Source organism: Pongo abelii, chromosome 2 (assembly GCF_028885655.2).
Source record: "Pongo abelii isolate AG06213 chromosome 2, NHGRI_mPonAbe1-v2.0_pri, whole genome shotgun sequence".
NCBI lineage: Eukaryota > Metazoa > Chordata > Mammalia > Primates > Hominidae > Pongo > Pongo abelii.
Window position 1 is genome coordinate 168,196,886 of NC_085928.1, and position 20,125 is coordinate 168,217,010.

Sequence of the window (20,125 nt, forward strand, 5' to 3'; positions counted from 1 at the left end):
GATAGCAGCTGTGACTCTTGATGTTATTGTCTATTTGATGAACTTGATTGTTGTTCCTGGCCACATGAAAGGTCAACTAAGTCCTCAACTGGCTATCAGGAAAACATTTAAAGATCACTTGAGGAAGGAATATTATCCCTGAGTTGTGATCCGAAAACCTTCACTGGCACCTTCTGATGAAGTCAAAAAAGTGCCTGAATAAAAAACTGGCCAGGCAGTGGCTCGTACCTGTAATCCCAGCACTTTAGGAGGCTGAGGTGGGCGGATCACCTGAGGTCAGGAGTTCGAGACCTGCCTGGCCAACATGGTGAAACCCCATCTCTACTAAAAATACAAAAATTAGCCGGGCATGGTGGTGGGTGCCTGTAATCCCAGCTACTCAGGAGGCTGAGGCAGGAGAATTGCTTGAACCCGTGAGGTGGAGATTGCAGTGAGCTGAGATCGCGCCATTGCACTCCAGCCTAGGAGACAAGAGTGAGACTCCATCTCAAGAAAAAAAAAAAAAACTGGCTGAATGGGTTTCAGTAACTTGGAAGAAAACCCAAGAGACAATAATAGAACACTCTGTTAAGAAAGACTGCCACACAAATATTCTTGATGGCAAAGAGATTATTGTGCACAAAAACGTGGACACTGACAACCCTTAAATGGCAGTCACAAGAGTGATATTCCAAATGTGAAGGTTTACAACTATCCTAGAAAATGTGTTTCTCTCATCTTGTCTTTTTATATATGTGCAAGGGTGATATGTAATTTTTAAAAATCTGTTATGTCTGAAAGAACTCTTTTAATAAGTATAAAAAATTCTAAATAATAGGAAAGTATTGTTCCACAATTTAATTGACAGCTTTGTTTTTCTTACTGTTATGTAAAAGAATTGTGTATTACAATTAATAGCATCTTAGATTTGATGAAATATGATATTAATACCTGTATCACATTATTTTATTGTACTGTTTTATCATTTAATTTCTCTGTTGTGACCTGCCATCTATATTCAGCTCAAACAAGAAATTCTTTGTGACTGTGACTGACAAGAGGATGTTTTTTCTCAACCAGTGCTGACCATATTGGAAATTTTAGACATTAAAGAAGAGCTGCTTAGAAATTAGAGTATATCAAGATGTTGTTAGAAACTTTAGAAACTCTAGCAAAGGGTCCATTAAAGAAATAAAATTCCCTGATAATTTTTTTAATAAAATTAATTTTCTTTTTGACAGGTGAAAGAGGCCATTCCCATATTAACCTCTACTGTCAAATGAGTAGCTTATTTCTAACTAAGTTAAGCCAGGAGATGAGTCCCTTTGTTTAACACTTCTTAAAGTAAAAGTTAACATCCTGCCTTTATCTAATTGCTATCAAAGACATTAGTCTATTTGGCTCTAGCATGATTCAATTGCATGAGGTCATGCAGCCTAGCTGTAATAACTTAAAGTGCTTCACTTGGTGATAAGGAAATATATTAAAATGCTCTCAGGTTTATTATTGCCTAAGGTCATGCTTTATGGTCAGTCCATTTACTGAAGTTTTGTTGTAATAGCACTAACCTGAACTCACATTTTTAAGTCTTTCAATACAAGAAACATGCTAAGTTTTAAGAAATTATGCTTGTATTTTAATCCACTTAAAGTTTATTATTTTCATTTTTACCACTTGGTAGTGGAGTTGGAAATAGTTTTGTTATCTCATCACTAAAGCATACATAAAAGGTTTTTTCCTTCAGCCTTAATTTTTGAAAACAAATTTTAAAACTTTAGAAAAACTCTATGTGAATGGGAAGGCTTTGATTTAATTTCATTTTTACTTTGATTTCAAATCTTTCTTTATACTTTCATAAATAACCAAATGCAAGCAGGTTCTTCCAGGTCCACCCTTTGTATCCCACATGAGCATGTGCTGCTTCATTAGACTGGCTCAACCACCTGGTGTGGAATCTTTAGCCTCAAGAGACTATCTTAACATCTGGCATTAGCTATGATCTTTGTATATGTATGCTTAATCTTTTTATTGACATTTTATAAAGAAAAAATGTGGGACAAATTATGAATGGATATACAACAATACAAAATAAAGTTTTAGTTTATTTTAGTTTATTTTTATATAATTTATATATTTAGTTTATTTTATATAAAACAAATCAGTAAAAAACATGGATAGTATTTCAGATTAATTTATCTTCAAATTTAGTGTGATATATGTTATATAAAAGATATTTGTGTAAAATATTGTTGGTTGAGTTATTAACGTAGGGTCAAATGCAGTCATCCTTAAAAAAAAATTATACACTTTGTTCTGTAATTGAATACATTGTTTTAGCTTTTTTAGTATCATTTCTAATAGAGTAAAATTTAGGATGATTTGATAGTAAAACAGGAAAAGGGATTAGTATCTTACTAACCTTCTGAAAGATAATATAGTTGAGTTTCTGAACTAGGGAGTATTGAGATAATGTATGAAAGCAAATGTTTTCTTATCACAGAACAACTAAAGAACATTATCCATTATGTGCTGAAAAAACATAAAAGGAGTTATTGAATAAGTATAACTGAACTAGTTACAATGTAAACAAAAGTGCTGTAGCTTGTTGTTCTATGAAAATTTCTTTACTACCCTAAAATTTGTTTTGTTTTTTGTTTTGTTTTGTTTTTGAGACAGAGTCTCACTCTGTCACCCAGGCTGGAGTGCAGTGGCGCCATCTCAGCTCACTGCAAGCTCCTCCTCCTGGGTTCACACCATTCTCCTGCCTCAGCCTCCTGAGTAGCTGGGACTACAGGCATCCGCCACCACACCCAGCTAATTTTTTGTATTTTTAGTAGAGATGGGGTTTCACCATGTTAGCCAGGATGATCTCAATCTCCTGACCTCATGATCCGCCCACCTCACCCTCCCAAAGTGCTGGGATTACAGGCATGAGCCACCACACCCGGCCCCTTCAATTTTTTTAAAGGATTAAAAGAAGCTAAATTATTCTTAGTGCAATTCTTTAAATTATCCTGTGTATTTAAAACGTAGCAAAACTGGCACCATGTGCAGAAAATAAAAGTAGTATGTAGTGATGTAAAGTATCATTATTTTATTTTTATATTTATAGATATAGTTATTCCATTTAGTAATAGTTAAATTTTTAAAAGCAAATTAAGAATGAATTATCAAATAAGGTAGAGCTGTCATTTTTATCTATTTAATTTAGAGAAAGTAGACATTACACTTCATAATGTATTTACTTGGATATGGGACTATATTGAGAATATATGTGATAGATCTGTAGGTGAATGGAGAGAAATTTGTGCTTTGGAGCCCAAGAGATGGAAACTGACGCTAATCTTAATCTGCTGACCTGCTGAATGATCTTGATTAGTGTTCATATTATACACGTAGTGCTAAGATTGGGAAGATTGTGTGGCTAGTAAATGCATTGCTATTATAACTTAAAAGGACAAAGATTAACAGTGGTGTTGAACACCAATGTAATAGAACAGATTCACCAAGTATAATTTTAGCAGTTGAAGACAAACTTCTCTAATAATTTGTGGAGGGAGTAGAGATGTCATTTATTATTCTGATATTTATGAGGTCAGTACATTAAACTATATAAAACTTTTGCTTTTCAATAATTATCTTTTGCTGCCCTATTCTGATATTAACTGAAACTGATAATTTTATCATAGTTTTCCCAGTCAATGTGGCTTATATGATAGCTATCTCATTTCCTCTTGTCTACTAGGAAATAGCCCAGAAGAAAGAGGTGTAAAATAAATAAAATCAGAATTAAAGCAGTACATTCACTGAAAACCTCTTTGCCCATTTAAGATTTTTAATTTGGCAAATGTAAAAATGAGAAGTGTTCTTCATGTGGATCCCTAGTGATCAGAAATGGTTTATGGTACCTTATGTATGGAATGATGTAAACTTGAACTGACTTCACAGCCAGATCACTCAGTCTATTACAAAATTATCCAGGAGTATTGGAGAGGCAGGATTTTGCTTTGTTTTGTTTCGTTTTGGTTTGGTTTTTTTGGTGTTTCTTGCCTGAGTTAGGTATGGCTCTTTGGATCCCAAATGAAGAATGTTAAGGCCTTCGGTATAATTGGCTGTGTTATAATAAAATTGTATGTTTTAACTGATTGACAACTGGTAAAAGGGGACTTTAACAGAAAATTTTAGTTAAGTTAGCCATTTTGAATGTTTAACAATTTAATATTTATGGACATGTGTTTGATTATCTTTGAGTATCAAATTATATGCTGAAGTAATGAAAATAAAGATAACTCAGTATAATTTTCATGTATGATTATAGAACATATCAACAGTGAAAAACTTGTACTTTTGACACCTGGTGCTATGGGTTGGAACATTCTGAGTGGAATGTCATTTATCCAGAGGTTTTGCCTTTTTTTATAGAATATGAAAAGGAAGGTGATGTTTCAAGGAGAATATTTTAGATCTCAGTAGCATTTTTTATGAGTTTTTTAAACCTGTGTGTATTAGTCCATTTTCACACTGCAATAAAGAACTACCTGAGACTAGGTCATTAATAAAGAAAAAAGGTTTAATTGACTCACAGTTCCACATGGCTGGGGGAGGCCTCAGGAAACAATCATAGCGGAAGGCAAAGGCGAAGCAAGGCATGTTTTACATGGCAGCAGGAGAGAGAGAGTGGGCGAGCAAGGGGAAACTGTCAGACACTTTTAAACCGTCAGATCTCATGAGAACTCACTCACTATTACAAGAACAGCATGGGGGAATCCACCCCCATGATTCAGTTACCTCCCACCAGGTCCCTCCCTTGAGGATTACAATTCAAAATGAGATTCAGATGGGGACACAGAGCAAAACCATATCAGTCTAAGTTGTATATATTTAATATGAGCTTTTCCTAAGTGTTAAGTAATAACCTAAGACAGTTTTTAAAGCCATAATATATTTTCAAACAGTACTTCCATTGTAAGAGTAGACAATTTTGAACAAATCTGGTCAAAGCTACTATTTGACTGTTTTAGTTACAGAATGTTCTCTGGATAGCTGCAGATGATATAGGAAATTGTTCTAAACATCTTCTTCCCCCCAATATAGTCCAGAAATGGGCTGGGAGGTGGAGAAATTCTCTTTATTTTTCTCCCTCTGCCACTTCCCCAGAAGGAAATTGCCAGTTGCTTCTGGTTAATTGAGCTTTATCCTGACTTCTGTTCTCACTCTTCAAGTTTACATTTTATTTATCTTCTCAGTGCCATTTTATTTCCTCTTTTTCCTATTTAAATTAAGTCATAAAATGTTAGAACTGTAAGGAATCGTAAAGATCATAATCTAGTTTAGCTTTCTCATTGCTGTCTTTACAACTAAGAATTTATTTTCTTCCATCTCCTTTCTATCCCCACCCTGCTCCCACTCCTCCCCCGCAACACACACAGACAACCTTTGCCAGAAGAAATGTAGTGAAGAGGAAAAAGCAAAACCAGATTAAGGGGAGAAATGTGTTTCTAAGACTGTGGTGCAGAGAAAGAAGCTCTAAATGTCATCTTGCTTGGGAAAGCGGCCATTTCTGTCAGAGAAAAGTGCTCTATAAGGACAGGCAATAAACCAAAAGAGGCAGTCATAGTATTTTAATTAACTCTACTGGAGGGGGACTGGGGATCTTAAGTAGGGTCACAAAATTGGAGGAAGTAGATTGAAGTAAAGTGAGATTTGTTAAATATCTTTTAACAAATGCTGTAAGAAGCCCTAACCATCATCTACTGAGTTGAAGCAGTAGGTCATTGTTCACAACTAAGCAATTATTGAGTAGCTTGCATTGGAGGCACCAATAAACTCTTATTCTCCCCAGTAGAAATCTTTGAAGCAGTTTTAATCAGGTCCTGTACTCATGTTTTAAAGTTTAGACTTTTAGTTTGTTTCTGTTATGGGGTGAGAAGGGAAAGGGGAGACGGGGTAGAGAATATTTAGGAAATATGTTGTGCCTCATACCTCTCATTTAGAGTTACTTCTAAAACAACTTTTTGTTTTTTAAAGAAATGCTCTATACCTGAGTCAAATTAGAGAAAATAGATTTTTTGAAGTACTGTTAAAAAACAAAATTAGTCAAATTTAGCATACTTCAATTGAGCTAAGAATAATTCACATATCAAGCACCCCTCAAAACCAGAAGAGGGTCAGAGAGCTTCATTCCACAATATGGGCTGGCAGCATTTATGGACAGAAAATGGAAGTGAGGTACAGAAACAGCCTGATTGTTTACAGCTCAGCATTTGACTCATTTGGACATGGGATGATCAGTTGGCCATCTGTGATTGACTGAAGCTCAGCTACTGTGATAGGCTGAGACTCAGCTGGTTGTTACATAAGTATATCCTTGTGTTAGGCTTTCAGTTACTTTACCTACTAAATTAGGTTCCAGTTAGTTACATAAGGACTCGAGTATGGAGGCATCCTTCAGGCCAAATTTAGTTTAATTTATAAATAATCCAAGGAAGTAAAAAAAATTAAGAAAGATTTAAGACTAGAATAAACATACCTGAGATAGATTACAAAAATAAAAGTGGAGGAGGGGGTAGTTTAAAAGACTAAAGCAATGAAATTATTGAAATTATTTTATCACTTCAAGATTAGTCACATGCTGCTTCTTGACAGGGATACATTCTGAGAAATGTCATTAGGTGTCATTTTGCAAACATTGTAGAGTATACTCTCACAAACCTAGGTGGTATAGCCTACTACACACCTCGACTATATGGTATAGCCCATTGCTCCTAGGCTACAAACCTTTACAGCAAGTTACTCTGTAGGCAGTCATAACGCAGTGGTTAATATTTGTGTCTCTAAACATAGAAAAGCTGTAGTAAAAATATGATATAAAAGATTTTTTAAATGGTACATCTATATAGGGCACTTAACCATAAATGGAGTTGTAGAACTGGAAGTTGCTCTAGGTGAGTCAGTGAGTGGTGAGTGAATTTGAAGCCTGAGGACATTACTGTCCACTACTGTGGACTTTATAAACACTGTACGTTAGGCTATACTAAGTGTATACAAAGCATTTTCTTCTTCAATAATAAATTAACCTTAGCTTACTATAACTTTACTTTGTAAACTTTAAATTAAATTTAAATTTTAAAACTTTTTAGCTCTTCTGCAATTACACTTAAAACACAAATATTATACACTGTACAAAAATGTTTTCTTTTTTATACCTTTATTCTTTAAGCATTTCCTCTATTTGCAGTTTTTTTAACTGTTTTAACTTTAAAACTTTTTTGTTAAAACTAGGACACAAACACATACATTAGCCTAAGCTTTCACAGGGTCAGAATTGTCAATATCAACGTCTTCCACCTCTATATCTTGTCCCACCAGAAGGTGTTTAGGGGCAATAACATGCATGGAGCTGTCGTCTCTTACGGTAGTGATATCTTCTTCTGGAATACCTCCGAAAGGCCCTGCCTGAGGCTGTTATGATAAAAAATATAGTATAGTAAATACATAAACCAGTAACAGTCATTTATCATCAAGTATTATGTGCTCTACATAATTGTATGTGCTATACTTTTATAAGACTGGCAGCGCTGCTTTGTTTGTTTCCACCAGCATCACCACAGATGCATGAGTTATGTGTTGTGCCACAGTGTTAGGGTAGCTATGACATCACTGGGCAATAGGAATTTTCAACCCCATTATTATAATCTTATGGAACCACCATTGTGTATTTTATATGCAGCCTGTTATTGACCAACACATTTTTGCACATTACATAATTTTCTTCATATAAAGCAAGATCTCCAATATGAATTGTTTTTTGTTTTTGTTTTTGTTTTTTGGGTTTTTTGTTTGTTTGTTTGTTTTGACAGTGTCTCACTCTGTCACCCAGGCTGGAGTGGAGTGGCACGATATTGGCTCATTGCAACTCCACCTCCTGGGTTCAAGCGATTCTCCCACCTCAGCCTCCTGAGTAGCTAGGACTACAGGTGTGTGCTATCATGCCTGGCTAATTTTTATACTTTTTGGTAGAGACAGGGTTTCACCATGTTGTCCAGGCTGGTCTCGAACTCCTGACCTCAAGTGATCCACCCACCTCAGCCTCCCAAAGTGCTGGGATTACAGGCATGAGTAACCACGCCCGGCCTCCAGTGTGAATTGTTTATGCAACATTTAGTTTCTGATTATGCACACACTGCCCACAGTCACTCAGAAAACTTAATTGAAATGTATTTTAGTGACAGCTTAAGTCAGAGGTCAGCAAACTAAGACCAATCAGCCAAATCCAGCCCACCACCAAGTTTTATAAAGTACTGTTGAAACAAAAGCCACTCTCATTTGTTTACGTATTGTCAGTGGCTGTGTTTGTGCTGCAACAGCAGAATTGAATAGTTGTGACAGAGACTGTATGGCCTACAAAGCCTAAAATACTTACTGTCTTGCCCTTTACGGCAAAAGTTTGCTGACGCCTGGCTTAAATAAGAAAGTAATTCTAATACCAAAATACAATTACAAATATAATATGAAATATAATTATATATCTATATATACATACACACATATGTTATATAGGTACAAGTGTACATAAAAGAGAAATTATTGGGGAATGATCTTTTGTGGTATTTGTGCCCCCCTACTACTCTTGCCTAGCTTTGTTTGCCCTGCATATTAAAAATTAGTATTACATTCTTTATAAAATATATCTAGCGGTGCAATTGGGGCACAAAATTTATGAATAGTTACTCTTCCTCTGAATAACTGAATTTTGATTTTATGTATTTGTCATATTTTTGCATACTTGGGAGATCGGATTTCTGTTTAAACAGGATAGACTAGTGGTTTTCAAACTTTAGTGTGCCTCAAAATCACCTGGAGACTGATTGTTCCACTCCCAGAGTTTCTGATTCAGGGGGTCTGAGATAGGGACTAAGGATTGCAGTGCTAAGAAGTACACCCAGGTGATGCTGATACAATTGGTCTGGAGAGCACACTTTGAGAACCGCTGGAATAGACCTTCATTATAGTAAAAGAGTAATAGGGACCCATGGAAAGACAGCATTCACTGAGATAGCCTGAGTCTTCTGAAAATTTACCACCCTTTCCCAGAGTTGGCCTTGTGGCATTATGGACATGAACACTGTTTTACAAAACGTGCTGAAGACTGCCCTCATCCACGATGTCTTAGCATGTGGAATTTGCAAAGCTGCCAAAGCCTTAGACAAGTTCCAAGCCCATCTTTACATGTTTGCATCCAGCTGTGGTCTGTGATAAGCCTGTGTATGTCATGTTGGTCGTGGCCCTTTGTGCTGAACACCAAATCTACACCTAAGTAAGTTTGATGACAGTAAGAAACTAGGGGAAGAGATAGGCCTCAGAGAGGGAAAACCCTATAAAGTCATTGGTTGCAATTGTGTAGTAGTCAAGGACTATGGCAAAGAATCTCAGGCCAAAGATGTCGTTGAAGAGTACTTCAAATACAAAAAAATAAGCAAATAAAAAGTTTGGCTCATGGAAAAAAAGGAGAGAGGGTTTAAGTAGAGATGAAAAGCAGAATATAAAATAGAATATATACGATGAAAAAATTTTTAATTTAAAATTTTTTAATTGTGGTAAAATAATACGTAAGAAATTTTACCATCTTAACCATTTTAAGTATACAGTTCAGTAGTGTTATGTATATTCACACTGTTGTACAACAGATCTCCAGAACTTTTTCATCTTGCAAAACTGAAACTCTATACCCATTAAACTATAACTCCCCATTCCCCCTCCCCCCAGCCCCTGGCAACCACCATTAGGAGTGTACCTACTTTTTTTTCCATAAGTTATTGGGGTACAGGTGGTATTTCGTTACATGAGTAAGTTCTTCAGTGGTGATTTGTGAGATTTTGGTGCACCCATCACCCGAGTAGTATACACTGCACCACATTTGTAGTCTTTTATCCCTCTCCTCCCTCCCATTCTTCCCCCCAAGTCCCCACAGTCCATTGTATCTTTTTTTTTTTTTTTTTTTTGAGATGGAGTCTCGTTCAGCCGCCCAGGTTGGAGTGCAGTGGCGCAATTTCGGCTCACTACAACCTCTGCCCCCCGGGTTCAGGCAATTCTCCTGCCTCAGCCTCTCGAGTAGCTGGGACTACAGGGGCGCGCCACCATGCCTAGCTAATTTTTGTATTTTTAGTAGAGATATGGTTTCACCATGTTGGCCAGGATGGCCTGGATCTCTTGACCTCGTGATCCGCCTGCCTCAGCCTCCCAAAATGCTGGGATTACAGGTGTGAGCCTCCACGCCCAGCCCATTGTATAATTCTTATGCCTTTATGTCCTCACAGCTTAGCTCCCACATATCAGTGAGAAGATACAATGTGTATATATATATATATATATATATATACACACACACACACATATCTCACAGTTTCTTTATCCACTTGTTGATTGATGGGCGTTTGGGTTGGTTTCACGATTTGCACTTATGAATTATGCTGCTATAAACATGAGTGTGCAAGTATCTTTTTCATATAATGACTTCTTTTCCTTTGGGTAGATAGATACCCAGTAGTGGGATTGCTGGATCGAATGGTAGTTCTACCTTTAGTTCTTTAAGGAATCTCCATGCTGTTTTCCATAGCAGCTGTATTAGTTTACATTCCCACCAGCAGTGTAGAAGTGTTCCCTGATCATTGCATCCCTGCCAACATCTATTTTTTTTTTTTATTATGGCCGTTCTTGCAGGAGTAAGGTAGTGTTGCATTGTGGTTTGGATTTGCATTTCCCTGATCATTGGTGATGTTGAGCATTTTTTCATATATCTATTGGCCATTTGTATATCTTCTTTTGAGAATTGTCTATTCATGTCCTTAGTCCACTTTTTGATGGTATTGTTTTGTTTTGTTTTTTTTCTTACTGATTTGAGTTCTTTGTAGATTCTGGATATTAGTCCTTTATCAGATGTATAGATCGTGAATATTTTCTCCCACCCTGTGGGTTGTCTGTTTACTCTGCTGACTGTTCCTTTTGCCATGGAAAAGCTCTTTAGTTTAATTAAGTCCCAACTATTTATCTTTGTTTTTATTGCATTTGCTTTGCGTTCTTGGTTATGACATCCTTGCCTAAACCAACATCTAGAAGGGTTTTTACAACGTTATCTTCTAGAATTTTTATAGTTTCAGGTCTTAGATTTAAGACCTTAATCCATCTTGAGTTGATTTTTGTATAAGGTGAGAGATGAGGATTCAGTTTCATTCTCCTACATGTGGCTAGCCAATTATCCCACCACCATTTATTGAAAAGGGTGTCCTTTCCCTACTTTATGTTTTTGTTTGCTTTGTCGAAGATCAGTTGGCTGGAAGTATTTGGGTTTATTTCCGGGTTCTCTATTCTGTTCCATTGGTCTATGTGCCTATTTTTATACCAGTACCACGCTGTTTTGGTGACTGTGGCCTTATAGTATAGTTTGAAATCAGGCAGTGTGATGCTTCCAGATTTGTTCTTTTTGCTTAATCTTGCATTGGTTATGCAGGCTCATTTTTGGTTCCATATGAATTTTAGAATTGTTTTTTTCTGGCTGGGTGCAGTGGCTCACACCTGTAATCCCAGCACTTTGGGAAGCCAAGGCGGGCGGATCATGAGGTCAGGAGATTGAGACCATCTTGGCTAGCATAGTGAAACCCTGTCTCTACTAAAAATACAAAAAATTAGCCAGGCGTGGTGGCACACGCCTGTAATCCCAGCTACCCGGGAGGCTGAGGCAGGAGAATGGTGTGAACCCGGGAGGTGGAGCTTGCAGTGAGCCGAGATTGTGCCACTGCACTCCAGCCTGGGCGACAGAGCGAGACTGTCTCAAAAACAAAAAAACAGAATTTTTTTTTCTAATTCTGTGAAGAATGATGGTGGTGTTTTGATGGGGAGTGCATTGAATTTGTAGATTGCTTTTGGCAGTATGGTCATTTTCACAATATTGATTCCACCCATCCATGAGTATGGGATGTGTTTCCATTTGTTTGTGTCAGCTATGATTTCTTTCAGCAGTGTTTTGTAGTTTTCCTTGTAGAGGTCTTTCAGCTCCTTCAATAGGTATATTCCTAAGTATTTTATTTATTTTTCAGCTGTTGTAAAAGGGGTTGAGTTCTTGATTTGATTCTCCAGTTGGTCGCTGTTAGTGTGTAGAAAAGCTACTGATTTGTGTATGTTGATGTGCTGAATTATTTTATCAGTTCTCGGAGCTTTCTGGAGGAGTCTTTAGGGTTTTCAAGGTAATTGATCATATCATCAGCAAACGGTGACAGTTTGACTCCCTCTTTACCTATTTGGATGCCCTTTATTTCCTTTTCTTGTCTGATTGCTCTGGCTATGACTTCCAGTACTATGTTGAAGTGGAGTGGTGAGAGTGGGCATCCTTGTCTTGTTCCAGCTCTCAGAGGGAATGCTTTCAACTCTTCCCCATTCAATATTATGTTGGCTGTGAGTTTGTCATAAATGGCTTTTATTACATTGAGGTATGTCCGTTGTATGCCGATTTTGCTGAGAGTTTTAATCATAAAGGGATGCTGGATTTTGTTGAATGCTTTTTCTGCAGCTATTGAGATGATCATGTGATTTTTGTTTTTAATTATGCTTATGTGGTGTATGACATTTATTGACTTGCATATGTTGAACTATCCCTGCATCCCTCATATGAAACCCACTTCATCAGGGTGGGTTATCTTTTCGAAATGTTGTTGGATTCAGTGAGCTGGTATTTTGTTAAGGATTTTAGCATCTATATTCATCAAGGATATCAGTCTGTAGTGTTCTTTTTTTGGTTATGTCCTTTCCTGGTTTTGGTATTAGGGTGATGCTGGCTTCATAGAATGAATTGGGGAGGGTTCCTACTTTCTCTGTCTTGAGGAATAGTGTCAAAAGGATTGGTACGAATTCTTTGAATATCGGTAGAATTCTGCTGTGAGTCCTTCTGGTCCTGGGCTTTTTTTTTGTTGATAAATTTTTAATTACCATTTCAATCTCACTGTTCATTATTGGTCTGTTCAGAGTATCTAATTCTTGCTGATTTAAGCTAGGAGAGTTGTATTTTTCCAGGAATTTATCCATCTCTTCTAGGTTTTCTAGTTTATGTACATAAAGGTGTTCATAGTAGCCTTGAATGATCTACAAAAGATCATTCACTGGTGTGAGTTTAATATCTCCTGTTTCATTTCTTAATGAGGTTATTTGGATTTTCTCTCTTTTCTTGGTTAATCTTGTTAATTGTCTATCAATTTTATTTATCTTTCAAAGAACCAGCTTTTTGTTTTGTTTATCTTTTGTATTTTTTTGTTTCAATTTCATTTAGTTCTGCTCTGATCTTGGTTATGTCCTTTCCTCTGCTGGGTTTGGGTTTGTTTTTTTCTTGTTTCTCTAGTTCCTTGAGGTGTGACCTTAGAATGTCAGTTTGTGCTCTGTCAGTCTTTTTGATGTAGGTGTTTAGGGCTATGAACTTTCCTCTTAGCACTGCCTTTGCAGTAGCCCAGAGGTTTTGATTGATTGTGTCATTATTGTCATTCAGTTCGAAGAATTTTTAAATTCCTATCTTGATTTCATTTTAGACCCAATGCTCATTCAGAAGCAGTTATTTAATTTCCATGTATTTTCATGGTTTTGAAGCTTCCTTTTGGAGTTAATTTCCAGTTTTATTCCACTGTGATCTGAGAGAGTGCTTGATAAAATTTCAGTTTCTTAAATGTATTGAGCCTCATTTTATGGCCTATCTTATGGTCTATCTTGGAGAAAGTTCCATTAGCTGTTGAATAGAATGTGTATTCTGGGGTTGTTGGTTGAAATGTTCTGTATATATCTGCTAAGTCCATTTGTTCCAAGGTATAGTTTAAATCCATTGTTTCTTTGTTGACTTTCTGTCTTGATGACCTGTCTAATGCTGTCAGTGGAGTATTGAAGTCCCCTACTATTATTGTGTTGCTGTCTATCTCATTTCTTAGATCTATTAGTAGTTGTTTTATAAATTTGGGAGCTCCAGTTTTAGGTGCATATATGTGTTATTTTCCTTTTGGACAAGGCTGTTTGTCGTTATATAATGTCCCTCTTTGTCTTTTTTTAACTGCTGTTGCTTTAAAGTTTCTTTTGTCTGATATAAGAATAGCTACCCCTGCTCACTCTTGGTGTCCATTTGCATGAAATGCCTTTTCTGCCCCTTTACTTTAAGTTTGTGTGAGTCCTTATGTGTTAGGTAAGTCTCCTGAAGGCAGCAGACAGTTGATTGGAAAGTTCTTATCCATTCTGCGGTTCTGTATCTTCTAAGTGGAGCATTTAGGCCATTTACATTCAACGTTAGTATTGAGATGTGAGGTACAGTTGCATTCATTGTGCTATTTGCTGCCTGTGTACTTTGTTTTTTGTTTTGTTTTTGCTTTTTAACTTGCATTTTTGTTTTATAGATCCTGTGTGATTTATGCTTTAGAGAGGTTTTGTTTTGATGTGTTTCCAGGATTCATTTTAAGATTTAGAGCTCCTTTTAGCAGTTCTTGCAGTGGTGGCTAATGGCGAATTCTCTCAGCATTTTTGTCTGAAAAAGACTGTATCTTTCCTTCATATATGAGGCTTAGTTTTGCTAGATACAAAATTCTTGGCTAATAATTGTTTTGTTTGAGGAGGCTGAAGATACGGCCCCAATCTCTGCTAGTTTGTAGGGTTTCTGCTGATAAATCTGCATTAATCTGATAGGTTTTCCTTTATAGGTTACCTGGTACTTCTGTCTCACAGCTCTTAAGATTCTTTCCTTCGTCTTAACTTTGGATAACCTGATGACAATGTGCCTAGGTGATGATCTTTTTGCAGTGAATTTCCTGGGTGTTCTTTGTGCTTCTTGTATTTGCATGTCTAGTTCTCTAGCAAGGCTAGGGAAGTTTTCCTCAATTATTCCCCCAAATATGTTTTCCAAGCTTTTAGAATTCTCTTCTTCCTCAGGAACACCAATTATTCTTAGGTTTGGTCATTTAAAATAATCCTAGACTTCTTGGAGGCTTTGTTCTTTTTTCTTATTCTTTTTTCATTGTCCTTGTTGTATTGGGTTAATTTGAAGACCTTGTCTTTGAGCTCTTAATTTCTTTCTTCTCCTTGTTCAATTCTACTGCTGAGAATTTCCAGAGTATTTTGCATTTCTATAAGTGTGTCCCAAGTTTCCTGAATTTTTTATTGTTTTCTCTTTAAGCTATTTCCTTTAATATTTCTCCCTTCGTTTCTTGTATTGTTCTTTGGATTTCCTTGCATTGGGTTTCCCTTTCTCTGGTACCTCCCTGATTAGCTTAATAACTAACCTCCTGAATTCTTTTTAAGGTAAAAATGATTTCAGGGATTTCTTTTTGGTTTGGATCCATTGCTGGTAAAGTAGTGTGATTTTGGGGGCTTGTTAAAGAGCCTTGTTTTGTCATATTACCTGAGTTGGTTTTCTGGTTCCTTCTCATTTGGTTAGAGAGGGAACCAGAAAACAAGCTCTGTCAGAGGGAAGGTCTAGGGCTGAAGGCTGTTGTTGAGATTCTTTTATTCCATGGGGTGTTCCTAAATGTAGTACTCTCCCCCTTTTTCTATGGATGTGGCTTCCTGTGAGCTGAGCTGCAGTGATTGTTGTCTCTCTTCTGGGTCTAGCCCCCCAGCAAGTCTACCCAGCTCCGGGGTGGTACTGGGGGCTGTCTGCACAGAGTCCTATGATGTAAATCACCTATGGGTCCCTCAGCTGTGGATACCAGCATCTGTTCCAGTGGAGGTATTGGGGGAGTGCAATGGACTCCATGAGGGTTCTTAGCTTTGGTGGTTTCATGTTCCATTTTTGTGAGGGTTGGCCTCCTGCTGGGAGGTGGCATTTTCCAGAGAGCATCACCTGTGGTAGTATGGAGAGGAACCAGTGGTGGGCGGGGCCCTAGAACTCCCAAGATTATATGCCCTTTGTCTTCAGCTACCAGAGTGGGTAGGGAAGGACCATCAGTTGGGGGCAGGGCTAGGCATGTCTGAGCTCAGACTCTCTTTGGGCGGGTCTTGCTGCACCTGCTGTTGGAGATGGGGATGAGGTTCCCAGGTCAATAAAGTTGAGTACCTAGGAGGATTATAGCTGCCTCTGCTGAGTCATGCAGGTTGTTACGGAAGTGGAGGAGGGCGGCAGTCACAGGCCTCATCCAGCTCCTGTGCAAACCAAAGGGCTGGTCTCACTCTCACCATGCCCCCCCAACAGCCCTGAGTCTGTTTCCAGGTGTTGGGCAAGCCAGGCTTGAGGACTTGCCCCAAGACTACCTGTCTCCCAGAAAAGGGCTTGGTTCTTCCCCCACCTGTGGAGTCTGCACATGGGATTTGTGCCCTCCCCTGAGTTCTGGCCAGGAGGCTTCCCATCCCATTCAAATTGTTACAGAGTTCAGCTGGAGATTTCCTTCTCCCTGTAGTGTTTTTCCCCCAGCTCCTCTGGCCACCCTCCCGGTGGATTCCTGTGGTGTCAGGCAGGAATGTCCTTGGGCACCCAGTGAACTCCCAGGGCCTTTCTGCTGCTTCTTCTACCCCTGTATTTCACTCAGCTCTCTAAATTGTCTCAGCTTCAGGTGAGGTCAGAAACTTCTCCCGCAAACAGACCTTCAGTTTCTCCAATGGGGGTGTGTGTTCGGGAGCGGAGGCTCTCCCATTCTGATTTCCACAGTTGGGGCACTCACAGTATTTGGGATGTCTCCCAGGTCCTGCAGAAGCAGTCAGCTTCCTTCATTAGCTCTGTGGGTCCTCTCGGGATTGCTGGTTTGTTCTTGCAGTCATTCTGGAGCTAAAATTCACAATGCAAGCCTCTGTGATGCTGCTCTGTCTGTCCAGGTTGGAGCTGCAGTCTAGTCCTGCCTCCCGTCTGCCATGATCAGATCAGGCTACTATGAAAATATTTTAATGGTATAGCCAATGAATTTAAGGTAATATGCACTGAAAATTTGTTAAGAGTAGGATAAAATGTTCCTTTGCTATTTCATATTGCTTTTTAAATTGTGTGACCTAGATTTACACACTGGTCTTTCTACTCACTGGGTACTGAGTGGTCTACTTACTACTTACTGAGTGGCCTTTGGTCATATCATTTAACCTCACTGAACTTCAGTTCTTAAAGTAAAAATGAAGAAAACAATGCTTATCTCACAGGGATTTTATAAGAATTAACTATATGAAAGCACTTTGGCAAGTGTATCCAAATGTTAGCTGGAGGCTATATAAATACAAAATCTTGATTATTGAAGGATATAGAAAGCATACCTATTATGAAATAATCTCAACGGTAGGATAAAGGAAACCTTTTAAAGTCTGTGAGAGGAAAGAGATGATCAAGACTGTCTTCACTAGTTATTAAGTGTATTAGATTCATTTGTTAGGTATTTCCTTTAGATCTGATGTTTGGCCTTCAAATTTTTATTAACTTGGACTGTTTAGGCTTTTGAGGTTTCATTTGTCAAAGTTGTTTGTTCTTGTGTATTACTAACACAAATATTTATGTGTAGCTTTGGCCTTTTATCAATGGAAATCAGAAAATCAATAAACTTAATAGTTGTTCATTACACAGTTGATGCATTTGCAGGACTATGTTGAGTACTGTAAGTGAATAATCAATTCAGTCAAAATCTATTACCAGGTCACTGCCAGTTTTTTTATAGTGTACTGATTTATTTATGACTTTCATAGGTACTGCAGCACTTTTTTATGAAGTAGTCTTCTGTGGGATTTATACTGCTTATAATTGTGATCCTTTCACCTAGTTGGAAGCACCTGTCACCCTGGAGGTGTTCCTAGATTAGCCCTCTCTTGGTATAAGCAGGGCTCTAACTCTTAGGCCAGCTTTCTTTCACCCTAGGATTAATTTCATCAAGTTCATTCACGAGCCAGTTTATATTTATGACTTTCATGGGTACTGCAGCACTTTTTTATGAAGTAGTCTTCTGTGGGATTCATACTGCTTATAATTGTGATCCTTTCACCTAGTTGGAAGTACCTGTCACCCTGGAGGTGTTCCTAGATTAGCCCTCTCTTGGTATAAGCAGGGCTCTAACTCTTAGGCCAGCTTTCTTTCACCATAGGATTAATTTCATCAAGTTCATTCACTGAGCCAGTTTATATTTACTGATTCCCTACTCTGGGCTGAATACTGTGGGAGTACATGTAAGAGCTCTTCTGTATTATATCATCTAGTGGGTGAGAAACTCTGTAAAACTATAATGTAAGGAGAATAAATGCTCAGTAGAGCTTTGAGAAGGTTTCACAAGGAGTGGCATTTGAGCTGAATTTTGCAGAAGTAAAATTCATTTTGAAAAACTGGATGATAGGTATTCCAGGCTGAAGGAAGAACCTGAAAGGAAGTTTTGCGTGCTATAGAAGTTCATAGAAGGTTTCTAGTCGGACTTATATAGGTTCAAGGAAGAAAGTAGATTGTAAACTGAGGGTTAAGAACAAATAAGAATTAGATAGATGAAAGGGAGAAAGGATAGGAATGTTCCAAGTAAAGGGAACAGCATTTGTGAAACCTGTAAACAAGAGAATATGGTTCTTCAAATAATTGAAAACTGAATGAAATTTAACATGGCTGAAACCAAGTGATCCATGTAGGAAAATGATGTGCACCAAGCATAGAGGTTTTATCATGCAGAGATTTACAAACATTTCTTTAAAAAGCAAATAAAAATCCCAAAGAAGTTTGTTAGAACTATTGAGGAAATACTACAGGACAACAATGTGGGCAAGGATTTTTTGGGCAAGGCCTCAAAAACACAGACAACAGAAGCAAAAATAGACAAATGGGATTGCATCAACCTATAAAGCTTGTGCTCAGCAAAGGAAACAATCAACCAAGTGAAAGACAAGCTACAGAATGGCAGAAAATATTTGTAAACTATCCATCTGAGAAGGGATTAATAACCAAAATATGTAAGGAACTCAAATGCTTAACTCAATAGCACACAATAATAATAATAATAATTCCATTAAAAATCAGCTAAAAGGCCAGGCTTATGCCTGTAATCTCAGTGTTTTGAGAGGCTGAGATGAGAGTATGTGTCACACGGAGCCAGGAATTTGAGACCAGCATGGTCAATGTAGCGAAAAAATAATAATAATAAATTTAAAAAGAAGGGAGGTGGGTATTCAGAGACTCTTATTGTACAGGCTTTTTCAAAGCATGTAACTTAAAAAGGAAAAACGAGCAAAACACCACAATAGACGTCCTGAAAAGAAGACAACATATAAACGGCCAACAGTATATGAAAAAATGCTCACCATCACTAATTATCAGGGAAGTGCAAATTAAAACCACAGTGAGATATCGTCTCACCTCAGTTAAAATGGCCGTTACGGAAAAGACAAAAATTAGTGGTTGCTGGCAAGGATGTGGACAAAAGGAAACCCACATACATTGTTGGTGGGAATGTAAAGTATATAGCCACTATGGAAACCAGTATGGAGGTTCCTTAAAAAACTAAAAGTAGAACTACCATATGATCCAGGAATCCCACTGGTGTGTGTGTGTATATATTTTACGTATGTATATATTTATATGTATTTTATATATGCATAAGTTTATTTTATATATATATATATCCCAAATAAAGGAAACAGTTTATGGAAAAAAATATCTGCACCCTCGTGTTTATTGCAGCACTAGTCCTAATGGCAAAGATATGGAGTCAACCAAAGTGCCGTTAATGGATGAATGGATTTTTTAAATGTGGTGTATATATACACAATGGAATATTATTCAGCCACAAATAAACGAGTGAAATCCTGTTATTTGCAGCAACATGGATGGAACTGGAGGTCATTAAGTTAAATAAAATAAGCCAAACACAGAAAGACAAATATCATATGTTGTCAATCACATGTGGGAGTTAAAAGAGTAGATCTCATGGAGGTAGAAAGTAGAATCATGGTTACCAGAGGCTGAGAAGGGTGGAGGATGAAGAGAAGTTGGTTAAAGAGTACAAAAATAACAGATGGAAGAAATAAGTTTTAGTATTTGATAGTACAGTAGGGAAACTATAATTAACTATAATATTTATTATATATTTCAGAATAGCTAGAAGAGAATAATTCTAATGTTCCCAACACAAAGAAAAATGTTTGAGGTGATAAATATTCCAGTTACCCTAATTTGATAATTATACATTGTATACAT

The 20,125-nt window shown here is 37.4% G+C and overlaps 1 protein-coding gene and 1 long non-coding RNA gene across 13 annotated transcripts in view; one reads left to right on the forward strand and one right to left on the reverse strand.

Annotated features, from left to right (window-relative positions):
• Window positions 1-20,125, forward strand: part of RSRC1 (arginine and serine rich coiled-coil 1) — a 424,026-nt gene that overhangs the window by 371,844 nt on the left and 32,057 nt on the right. The window lies entirely within an intron of this gene.
• LOC134761046 (uncharacterized) overlaps window positions 7,182-20,125 on the reverse strand; it is a 60,738-nt gene continuing 47,794 nt past the window's right edge. Inside the window, exon 3 of the long non-coding RNA XR_010139280.1 lies at window positions 7,182-7,440. This is a non-coding gene — a long non-coding RNA (uncharacterized LOC134761046). The remainder of the gene's footprint in view (window positions 7,441-20,125) is intronic.